The following is a 12500-nucleotide window of genomic DNA, read 5'->3' on the forward strand; positions in this document are numbered from 1 at the left end:
GAAGCAAAGAACATGTATGGCGTGTACGTTTTTTTACGAATTTTCATTAGCAATCTAACGACATGAATTGCGAAGACGTTTTTTGAACAATTGTATTCCTTTCCCAAAACATCGAGTGCTAGTGTATAAAACCGCTAGAGAAAATAAATTGGCAGGCGAAACTTAAAAAGGAGAGACCCATGAACAGCATGGCCAGGCGGCTCACCTCGACGTTTTTCCCCCGAGCAAAGTCCGCCGAGACCCCCTGTATCCCACGGGGATGTACTGGCGTGCACTTAAAGGTTGATGCCGCTCTGTTACTTGGGAAACGAACCACAAGCCAAATCCAGCTAATTTGTGAATGACTTAGCTCTCCTGCTTTCTCGAGAACGTGCTTTTTTCGTCGGATGAAACTTCCACAGGCTTTTCCAGCAGATTTGCACCTGCACTCAAAAAAGTCAAAATTTTTACACATAGACCCCATCAAACGGGAGAAATTGGCCCGGATTGCTCTCATGTGCGTTACGGGGCATCGTTTCTCTCGCGCCGAATTCTCTCGAGCTGGGAAATCGCTCATTTTTGCGTCGCCAAATATCGTACGAACGCCGTGAAACTTCCACAGGCTTTTTCAGCAGATTTGCACGTGCACTCAAAAAAGTCAAAATTTTTACACATAGACCCCATCAAACGGGAGAAATTGGCCCGGATTGCTCTCATGTGCGTTACGGGGCATCGTTTCTCTCGCGCCGAATTCCATCGAGCTGGGAAATCGCTCATTTTTGCGTCGCCAAATATCGTACGAACGCCGTGAAACTTCCACAGGCTTTTTCAGCAGATTTGCACCTGCACTCAAAAAAGTCAAAATTTTTACACATAGACCCCATCAAACGGGAGAAATTGGCCCGGATTGCTCTCATGTGCGTTACGGGGCATCGTTTCTCTCGCGCCGAATTCTCTCGAGCTGGGAAATCGCTCATTTTTGCGTCGCCAAATATCGTACGAACGCCGTGAAACTTCCACAGGCTTTTTCAGCAGATTTGCACGTGCACTCAAAAAAGTCAAAATTTTTACACATAGACCCCATCAAACGGGAGAAATTGGCCCGGATTGCTCTCATGTGCGTTACGGGGCATCGTTTCTGTCGCGCCGAATTCCATCGAGCTGGGAAATCGCTCATTTTTGCGTCGCCAAATATCGTACGAACGCCGTGAAACTTCCACAGGCTTTTTCAGCAGATTTGCACGTGCACTCAAAAAAGTCAAAATTTGTACACATAGACCCCATCAAACGGGAGAAATTGGCCCGGATTGCTCTCATGTGCGTTACGGGGCATCGTTTCTCTCGCGCCGAATTCTCTCGAGCTGGGAAATCGCTCATTTTTGCGTCGCCAAATATCGTACGAACGCCGTGAAACTTCCACAGGCTTTTTCAGCAGATTTGCACGTGCACTCAAAAAAGTCAAAATTTTTACACATAGACCCCATCAAACGGGAGAAATTGGCCCGGATTGCTCTCATGTGCGTTACGGGGCATCGTTTCTGTCGCGCCGAATTCCATCGAGCTGGGAAATCGCTCATTTTTGCGTCGCCAAATATCGTACGAACGCCGTGAAACTTCCACAGGCTTTTTCAGCAGATTTGCACGTGCACTCAAAAAAGTCAAAATTTTTACACATAGACCCCATCAAACGGGAGAAATTGGCCGGGATTGCTCTCATGTGCGTTACGGGGCATCGTTTCTCTCGCGCCGAATTCCATCGAGCTGGGAAATCGCTCATTTTTGCGTCGCCAAATATCGTACGAACGCCGTGAAACTTCCACAGGCTTTTTCAGCAGATTTGCACGTGCACTCAAAAAAGTCAAAATTTGTACACATAGACCCCATCAAACGGGAGAAATTGGCCGGGATTGCTCTCATGTGCGTTACGGGGCATCGTTTCTCTCGCTCCGAATTCCATCGAGCTGGGAAATCGCTCATTTTTGCGTCGCCAAATATCGTACGAACGCCGTGAAACTTCCACAGGCTTTTTCAGCAGATTTGCACGTGCACTCAAAAAAGTCAAAATTTTTACACATAGACCCCATCAAACGGGAGAAATTGGCCGGGATTGCTCTCATGTGCGTTACGGGGCATCGTTTCTCTCGCGCCGAATTCCATCGAGCTGGGAAATCGCTCATTTTTGCGTCGCCAAATATCGTACGAACGCCGTGAAACTTCCACAGGCTTTTCCAGCAGATTTGCACGTGCACTCAAAAAAGTCAAAATTTTTACACATAGACCCCATCAAACGGGAGAAATTGGCCCGGATTGCTCTCATGTGCGTTACGGGGCATCGTTTCTCTCGCGCCGAATTCTCTCGAGCTGGGAAATCGCTCATTTTTGCGTCGCCAAATATCGTACGAACGCCGTGAAACTTCCACAGGCTTTTTCAGCAGATTTGCACCTGCACTCAAAAAAGTCAAAATTTTTACACATAGACCCCATCAAACGGGAGAAATTGGCCCGGATTGCTCTCATGTGCGTTACGGGGCATCGTTTCTCTCGCTCCGAATTCCATCGAGCTTGGAAATCGCTCATTTTTGCGTCGCCAAATATCGTACGAACGCCGTGAAACTTCCACAGGCTTTTCCAGCAGATTTGCACCTGCACTCAAAAAAGTCAAAATTTTTACACATAGACCCCATCAAACGGGAGAAATTGGCCGGGATTGCTCTCATGTGCGTTACGGGGCATCGTTTCTCTCGCTCCGAATTCCATCGAGCTGGGAAATCGCTCATTTTTGCGTCGCCAAATATCGTACGAACGCCGTGAAACTTCCACAGGCTTTTTCAGCAGATTTGCACGTGCACTCAAAAAAGTCAAAATTTGTACACATAGACCCCATCAAACGGGAGAAATTGGCCGGGATTGCTCTCATGTGCGTTACGGGGCATCGTTTCTCTCGCTCCGAATTCCATCGAGCTTGGAAATCGCTCATTTTTGCGTCGCCAAATATCGTACGAACGCCGTGAAACTTCCACAGGCTTTTCCAGCAGATTTGCACCTGCACTCAAAAAAGTCAAAATTTTTACACATAGACCCCATCAAACGGGAGAAATTGGCCCGGATTGCTCTCATGTGCGTTACGGGGCATCGTTTCTGTCGCGCCGAATTCCATCGAGCTGGGAAATCGCTCATTTTTGCGTCGCCAAATATCGTACGAACGCCGTGAAACTTCCACAGGCTTTTCCAGCAGATTGGCACGTGCACTCAAAAAAGTCAAAATTTGTACACATAGACCCCATCAAACGGGAGAAATTGGCCGGGATTGCTCTCATGTGCGTTACGGGGCATCGTTTCTCTCGCTCCGAATTCCATCGAGCTGGGAAATCGCTCATTTTTGCGTCGCCAAATATCGTACGAACGCCGTGAAACTTCCACAGGCTTTTTCAGCAGATTTGCACGTGCACTCAAAAAAGTCAAAATTTTTACACATAGACCCCATCAAACGGGAGAAATTGGCCGGGATTGCTCTCATGTGCGTTACGGGGCATCGTTTCTCTCGCGCCGAATTCCATCGAGCTGGGAAATCGCTCATTTTTGCGTCGCCAAATATCGTACGAACGCCGTGAAACTTCCACAGGCTTTTTCAGCAGATTTGCACGTGCACTCAAAAAAGTCAAAATTTTTACACATAGACCCCATCAAACGGGAGAAATTGGCCCGGATTGCTCTCATGTGCGTTACGGGGCATCGTTTCTCTCGCTCCGAATTCCATCGAGCTTGGAAATCGCTCATTTTTGCGTCGCCAAATATCGTACGAACGCCGTGAAACTTCCACAGGCTTTTCCAGCAGATTTGCACCTGCACTCAAAAAAGTCAAAATTTTTACACATAGACCCCATCAAACGGGAGAAATTGGCCCGGATTGCTCTCATGTGCGTTACGGGGCATCGTTTCTCTCGCGCCGAATTCTCTCGAGCTGGGAAATCGCTCATTTTTGCGTCGCCAAATATCGTACGAACGCCGTGAAACTTCCACAGGCTTTTTCAGCAGATTTGCACCTGCACTCAAAAAAGTCAAAATTTGTACACATAGACCCCATCAAACGGGAGAAATTGGCCGGGATTGCTCTCATGTGCGTTACGGGGCATCGTTTCTCTCGCTCCGAATTCCATCGAGCTGGGAAATCGCTCATTTTTGCGTCGCCAAATATCGTACGAACGCCGTGAAACTTCCACAGGCTTTTTCAGCAGATTTGCACGTGCACTCAAAAAAGTCAAAATTTTTACACATAGACCCCATCAAACGGGAGAAATTGGCCGGGATTGCTCTCATGTGCGTTACGGGGCATCGTTTCTCTCGCGCCGAATTCCATCGAGCTGGGAAATCGCTCATTTTTGCGTCGCCAAATATCGTACGAACGCCGTGAAACTTCCACAGGCTTTTCCAGCAGATTTGCACGTGCACTCAAAAAAGTCAAAATTTTTACACATAGACCCCATCAAACGGGAGAAATTGGCCCGGATTGCTCTCATGTGCGTTACGGGGCATCGTTTCTCTCGCGCCGAATTCTCTCGAGCTGGGAAATCGCTCATTTTTGCGTCGCCAAATATCGTACGAACGCCGTGAAACTTCCACAGGCTTTTTCAGCAGATTTGCACCTGCACTCAAAAAAGTCAAAATTTTTACACATAGACCCCATCAAACGGGAGAAATTGGCCCGGATTGCTCTCATGTGCGTTACGGGGCATCGTTTCTCTCGCTCCGAATTCCATCGAGCTTGGAAATCGCTCATTTTTGCGTCGCCAAATATCGTACGAACGCCGTGAAACTTCCACAGGCTTTTCCAGCAGATTTGCACCTGCACTCAAAAAAGTCAAAATTTTTACACATAGACCCCATCAAACGGGAGAAATTGGCCCGGATTGCTCTCATGTGCGTTACGGGGCATCGTTTCTCTCGCTCCGAATTCCATCGAGCTTGGAAATCGCTCATTTTTGCGTCGCCAAATATCGTACGAACGCCGTGAAACTTCCACAGGCTTTTCCAGCAGATTTGCACCTGCACTCAAAAAAGTCAAAATTTTTACACATAGACCCCATCAAACGGGAGAAATTGGCCGGGATTGCTCTCATGTGCGTTACGGGGCATCGTTTCTCTCGCTCCGAATTCCATCGAGCTGGGAAATCGCTCATTTTTGCGTCGCCAAATATCGTACGAACGCCGTGAAACTTCCACAGGCTTTTTCAGCAGATTTGCACGTGCACTCAAAAAAGTCAAAATTTGTACACATAGACCCCATCAAACGGGAGAAATTGGCCGGGATTGCTCTCATGTGCGTTACGGGGCATCGTTTCTCTCGCGCCGAATTCCATCGAGCTGGGAAATCGCTCATTTTTGCGTCGCCAAATATCGTACGAACGCCGTGAAACTTCCACAGGCTTTTTCAGCAGATTTGCACGTGCACTCAAAAAAGTCAAAATTTGTACACATAGACCCCATCAAACGGGAGAAATTGGCCGGGATTGCTCTCATGTGCGTTACGGGGCATCGTTTCTCTCGCTCCGAATTCCATCGAGCTGGGAAATCGCTCATTTTTGCGTCGCCAAATATCGTACGAACGCCGTGAAACTTCCACAGGCTTTTTCAGCAGATTTGCACGTGCACTCAAAAAAGTCAAAATTTTTACACATAGACCCCATCAAACGGGAGAAATTGGCCGGGATTGCTCTCATGTGCGTTACGGGGCATCGTTTCTCTCGCGCCGAATTCCATCGAGCTGGGAAATCGCTCATTTTTGCGTCGCCAAATATCGTACGAACGCCGTGAAACTTCCACAGGCTTTTCCAGCAGATTTGCACCTGCACTCAAAAAAGTCAAAATTTTTACACATAGACCCCATCAAACGGGAGAAATTGGCCCGGATTGCTCTCATGTGCGTTACGGGGCATCGTTTCTCTCGCGCCGAATTCTCTCGAGCTGGGAAATCGCTCATTTTTGCGTCGCCAAATATCGTACGAACGCCGTGAAACTTCCACAGGCTTTTTCAGCAGATTTGCACCTGCACTCAAAAAAGTCAAAATTTTTACACATAGACCCCATCAAACGGGAGAAATTGGCCCGGATTGCTCTCATGTGCGTTACGGGGCATCGTTTCTCTCGCTCCGAATTCCATCGAGCTTGGAAATCGCTCATTTTTGCGTCGCCAAATATCGTACGAACGCCGTGAAACTTCCACAGGCTTTTCCAGCAGATTTGCACCTGCACTCAAAAAAGTCAAAATTTTTACACATAGACCCCATCAAACGGGAGAAATTGGCCGGGATTGCTCTCATGTGCGTTACGGGGCATCGTTTCTCTCGCTCCGAATTCCATCGAGCTGGGAAATCGCTCATTTTTGCGTCGCCAAATATCGTACGAACGCCGTGAAACTTCCACAGGCTTTTTCAGCAGATTTGCACGTGCACTCAAAAAAGTCAAAATTTGTACACATAGACCCCATCAAACGGGAGAAATTGGCCGGGATTGCTCTCATGTGCGTTACGGGGCATCGTTTCTCTCGCGCCGAATTCCATCGAGCTGGGAAATCGCTCATTTTTGCGTCGCCAAATATCGTACGAACGCCGTGAAACTTCCACAGGCTTTTTCAGCAGATTTGCACGTGCACTCAAAAAAGTCAAAATTTGTACACATAGACCCCATCAAACGGGAGAAATTGGCCGGGATTGCTCTCATGTGCGTTACGGGGCATCGTTTCTCTCGCGCCGAATTCCATCGAGCTGGGAAATCGCTCATTTTTGCGTCGCCAAATATCGTACGAACGCCGTGAAACTTCCACAGGCTTTTTCAGCAGATTTGCACGTGCACTCAAAAAAGTCAAAATTTGTACACATAGACCCCATCAAACGGGAGAAATTGGCCGGGATTGCTCTCATGTGCGTTACGGGGCATCGTTTCTCTCGCTCCGAATTCCATCGAGCTGGGAAATCGCTCATTTTTGCGTCGCCAAATATCGTACGAACGCCGTGAAACTTCCACAGGCTTTTTCAGCAGATTTGCACGTGCACTCAAAAAAGTCAAAATTTTTACACATAGACCCCATCAAACGGGAGAAATTGGCCGGGATTGCTCTCATGTGCGTTACGGGGCATCGTTTCTCTCGCGCCGAATTCCATCGAGCTGGGAAATCGCTCATTTTTGCGTCGCCAAATATCGTACGAACGCCGTGAAACTTCCACAGGCTTTTCCAGCAGATTTGCACCTGCACTCAAAAAAGTCAAAATTTTTACACATAGACCCCATCAAACGGGAGAAATTGGCCGGGATTGCTCTCATGTGCGTTACGGGGCATCGTTTCTCTCGCGCCGAATTCTCTCGAGCTGGGAAATCGCTCATTTTTGCGTCGCCAAATATCGTACGAACGCCGTGAAACTTCCACAGGCTTTTTCAGCAGATTTGCACCTGCACTCAAAAAAGTCAAAATTTTTACACATAGACCCCATCAAACGGGAGAAATTGGCCCGGATTGCTCTCATGTGCGTTACGGGGCATCGTTTCTCTCGCGCCGAATTCTCTCGAGCTGGGAAATCGCTCATTTTTGCGTCGCCAAATATCGTACGAACGCCGTGAAACTTCCACAGGCTTTTTCAGCAGATTTGCACGTGCACTCAAAAAAGTCAAAATTTTTACACATAGACCCCATCAAACGGGAGAAATTGGCCGGGATTGCTCTCATGTGCGTTACGGGGCATCGTTTCTCTCGCGCCGAATTCCATCGAGCTGGGAAATCGCTCATTTTTGCGTCGCCAAATATCGTACGAACGCCGTGAAACTTCCACAGGCTTTTCCAGCAGATTTGCACCTGCACTCAAAAAAGTCAAAATTTTTACACATAGACCCCATCAAACGGGAGAAATTGGCCCGGATTGCTCTCATGTGCGTTACGGGGCATCGTTTCTCTCGCGCCGAATTCTCTCGAGCTGGGAAATCGCTCATTTTTGCGTCGCCAAATATCGTACGAACGCCGTGAAACTTCCACAGGCTTTTTCAGCAGATTTGCACCTGCACTCAAAAAAGTCAAAATTTTTACACATAGACCCCATCAAACGGGAGAAATTGGCCCGGATTGCTCTCATGTGCGTTACGGGGCATCGTTTCTCTCGCTCCGAATTCCATCGAGCTTGGAAATCGCTCATTTTTGCGTCGCCAAATATCGTACGAACGCCGTGAAACTTCCACAGGCTTTTCCAGCAGATTTGCACCTGCACTCAAAAAAGTCAAAATTTTTACACATAGACCCCATCAAACGGGAGAAATTGGCCGGGATTGCTCTCATGTGCGTTACGGGGCATCGTTTCTCTCGCTCCGAATTCCATCGAGCTGGGAAATCGCTCATTTTTGCGTCGCCAAATATCGTACGAACGCCGTGAAACTTCCACAGGCTTTTTCAGCAGATTTGCACGTGCACTCAAAAAAGTCAAAATTTGTACACATAGACCCCATCAAACGGGAGAAATTGGCCGGGATTGCTCTCATGTGCGTTACGGGGCATCGTTTCTCTCGCGCCGAATTCCATCGAGCTGGGAAATCGCTCATTTTTGCGTCGCCAAATATCGTACGAACGCCGTGAAACTTCCACAGGCTTTTTCAGCAGATTTGCACGTGCACTCAAAAAAGTCAAAATTTGTACACATAGACCCCATCAAACGGGAGAAATTGGCCGGGATTGCTCTCATGTGCGTTACGGGGCATCGTTTCTCTCGCGCCGAATTCCATCGAGCTGGGAAATCGCTCATTTTTGCGTCGCCAAATATCGTACGAACGCCGTGAAACTTCCACAGGCTTTTTCAGCAGATTTGCACGTGCACTCAAAAAAGTCAAAATTTGTACACATAGACCCCATCAAACGGGAGAAATTGGCCGGGATTGCTCTCATGTGCGTTACGGGGCATCGTTTCTCTCGCTCCGAATTCCATCGAGCTGGGAAATCGCTAATTTTTGCGTCGCCAAATATCGTACGAACGCCGTGAAACTTCCACAGGCTTTTTCAGCAGATTTGCACGTGCACTCAAAAAAGTCAAAATTTTTACACATAGACCCCATCAAACGGGAGAAATTGGCCGGGATTGCTCTCATGTGCGTTACGGGGCATCGTTTCTCTCGCGCCGAATTCCATCGAGCTGGGAAATCGCTCATTTTTGCGTCGCCAAATATCGTACGAACGCCGTGAAACTTCCACAGGCTTTTCCAGCAGATTTGCACCTGCACTCAAAAAAGTCAAAATTTTTACACATAGACCCCATCAAACGGGAGAAATTGGCCGGGATTGCTCTCATGTGCGTTACGGGGCATCGTTTCTCTCGCGCCGAATTCTCTCGAGCTGGGAAATCGCTCATTTTTGCGTCGCCAAATATCGTACGAACGCCGTGAAACTTCCACAGGCTTTTTCAGCAGATTTGCACCTGCACTCAAAAAAGTCAAAATTTTTACACATAGACCCCATCAAACGGGAGAAATTGGCCCGGATTGCTCTCATGTGCGTTACGGGGCATCGTTTCTCTCGCTCCGAATTCCATCGAGCTTGGAAATCGCTCATTTTTGCGTCGCCAAATATCGTACGAACGCCGTGAAACTTCCACAGGCTTTTCCAGCAGATTTGCACCTGCACTCAAAAAAGTCAAAATTTTTACACATAGACCCCATCAAACGGGAGAAATTGGCCGGGATTGCTCTCATGTGCGTTACGGGGCATCGTTTCTCTCGCTCCGAATTCCATCGAGCTGGGAAATCGCTCATTTTTGCGTCGCCAAATATCGTACGAACGCCGTGAAACTTCCACAGGCTTTTTCAGCAGATTTGCACGTGCACTCAAAAAAGTCAAAATTTGTACACATAGACCCCATCAAACGGGAGAAATTGGCCGGGATTGCTCTCATGTGCGTTACGGGGCATCGTTTCTCTCGCGCCGAATTCCATCGAGCTGGGAAATCGCTCATTTTTGCGTCGCCAAATATCGTACGAACGCCGTGAAACTTCCACAGGCTTTTTCAGCAGATTTGCACGTGCACTCAAAAAAGTCAAAATTTGTACACATAGACCCCATCAAACGGGAGAAATTGGCCGGGATTGCTCTCATGTGCGTTACGGGGCATCGTTTCTCTCGCGCCGAATTCCATCGAGCTGGGAAATCGCTCATTTTTGCGTCGCCAAATATCGTACGAACGCCGTGAAACTTCCACAGGCTTTTCCAGCAGATTTGCACGTGCACTCAAAAAAGTCAAAATTTTTACACATAGACCCCATCAAACGGGAGAAATTGGCCCGGATTGCTCTCATGTGCGTTACGGGGCATCGTTTCTCTCGCGCCGAATTCTCTCGAGCTGGGAAATCGCTCATTTTTGCGTCGCCAAATATCGTACGAACGCCGTGAAACTTCCACAGGCTTTTTCAGCAGATTTGCACCTGCACTCAAAAAAGTCAAAATTTTTACACATAGACCCCATCAAACGGGAGAAATTGGCCCGGATTGCTCTCATGTGCGTTACGGGGCATCGTTTCTCTCGCTCCGAATTCCATCGAGCTTGGAAATCGCTCATTTTTGCGTCGCCAAATATCGTACGAACGCCGTGAAACTTCCACAGGCTTTTCCAGCAGATTTGCACCTGCACTCAAAAAAGTCAAAATTTTTACACATAGACCCCATCAAACGGGAGAAATTGGCCCGGATTGCTCTCATGTGCGTTACGGGGCATCGTTTCTGTCGCGCCGAATTCCATCGAGCTGGGAAATCGCTCATTTTTGCGTCGCCAAATATCGTACGAACGCCGTGAAACTTCCACAGGCTTTTCCAGCAGATTGGCACGTGCACTCAAAAAAGTCAAAATTTGTACACATAGACCCCATCAAACGGGAGAAATTGGCCGGGATTGCTCTCATGTGCGTTACGGGGCATCGTTTCTCTCGCTCCGAATTCCATCGAGCTGGGAAATCGCTCATTTTTGCGTCGCCAAATATCGTACGAACGCCGTGAAACTTCCACAGGCTTTTTCAGCAGATTTGCACGTGCACTCAAAAAAGTCAAAATTTTTACACATAGACCCCATCAAACGGGAGAAATTGGCCGGGATTGCTCTCATGTGCGTTACGGGGCATCGTTTCTCTCGCGCCGAATTCCATCGAGCTGGGAAATCGCTCATTTTTGCGTCGCCAAATATCGTACGAACGCCGTGAAACTTCCACAGGCTTTTTCAGCAGATTTGCACGTGCACTCAAAAAAGTCAAAATTTTTACACATAGACCCCATCAAACGGGAGAAATTGGCCCGGATTGCTCTCATGTGCGTTACGGGGCATCGTTTCTCTCGCTCCGAATTCCATCGAGCTTGGAAATCGCTCATTTTTGCGTCGCCAAATATCGTACGAACGCCGTGAAACTTCCACAGGCTTTTCCAGCAGATTTGCACCTGCACTCAAAAAAGTCAAAATTTTTACACATAGACCCCATCAAACGGGAGAAATTGGCCCGGATTGCTCTCATGTGCGTTACGGGGCATCGTTTCTCTCGCGCCGAATTCTCTCGAGCTGGGAAATCGCTCATTTTTGCGTCGCCAAATATCGTACGAACGCCGTGAAACTTCCACAGGCTTTTTCAGCAGATTTGCACCTGCACTCAAAAAAGTCAAAATTTGTACACATAGACCCCATCAAACGGGAGAAATTGGCCGGGATTGCTCTCATGTGCGTTACGGGGCATCGTTTCTCTCGCTCCGAATTCCATCGAGCTGGGAAATCGCTCATTTTTGCGTCGCCAAATATCGTACGAACGCCGTGAAACTTCCACAGGCTTTTTCAGCAGATTTGCACGTGCACTCAAAAAAGTCAAAATTTTTACACATAGACCCCATCAAACGGGAGAAATTGGCCGGGATTGCTCTCATGTGCGTTACGGGGCATCGTTTCTCTCGCGCCGAATTCCATCGAGCTGGGAAATCGCTCATTTTTGCGTCGCCAAATATCGTACGAACGCCGTGAAACTTCCACAGGCTTTTCCAGCAGATTTGCACGTGCACTCAAAAAAGTCAAAATTTTTACACATAGACCCCATCAAACGGGAGAAATTGGCCCGGATTGCTCTCATGTGCGTTACGGGGCATCGTTTCTCTCGCGCCGAATTCTCTCGAGCTGGGAAATCGCTCATTTTTGCGTCGCCAAATATCGTACGAACGCCGTGAAACTTCCACAGGCTTTTTCAGCAGATTTGCACGTGCACTCAAAAAAGTCAAAATTTTTACACATAGACCCCATCAAACGGGAGAAATTGGCCCGGATTGCTCTCATGTGCGTTACGGGGCATCGTTTCTCTCGCTCCGAATTCCATCGAGCTTGGAAATCGCTCATTTTTGCGTCGCCAAATATCGTACGAACGCCGTGAAACTTCCACAGGCTTTTCCAGCAGATTTGCACCTGCACTCAAAAAAGTCAAAATTTTTACACATAGACCCCATCAAACGGGAGAAATTGGCCCGGATTGCTCTCATGTGC

Source organism: Lampetra fluviatilis, unplaced genomic scaffold, assembly GCF_964198595.1.
Source record: "Lampetra fluviatilis unplaced genomic scaffold, kcLamFluv1.1 SCAFFOLD_527, whole genome shotgun sequence".
NCBI classification, from domain to species: Eukaryota; Metazoa; Chordata; class Hyperoartia; order Petromyzontiformes; family Petromyzontidae; genus Lampetra; species Lampetra fluviatilis.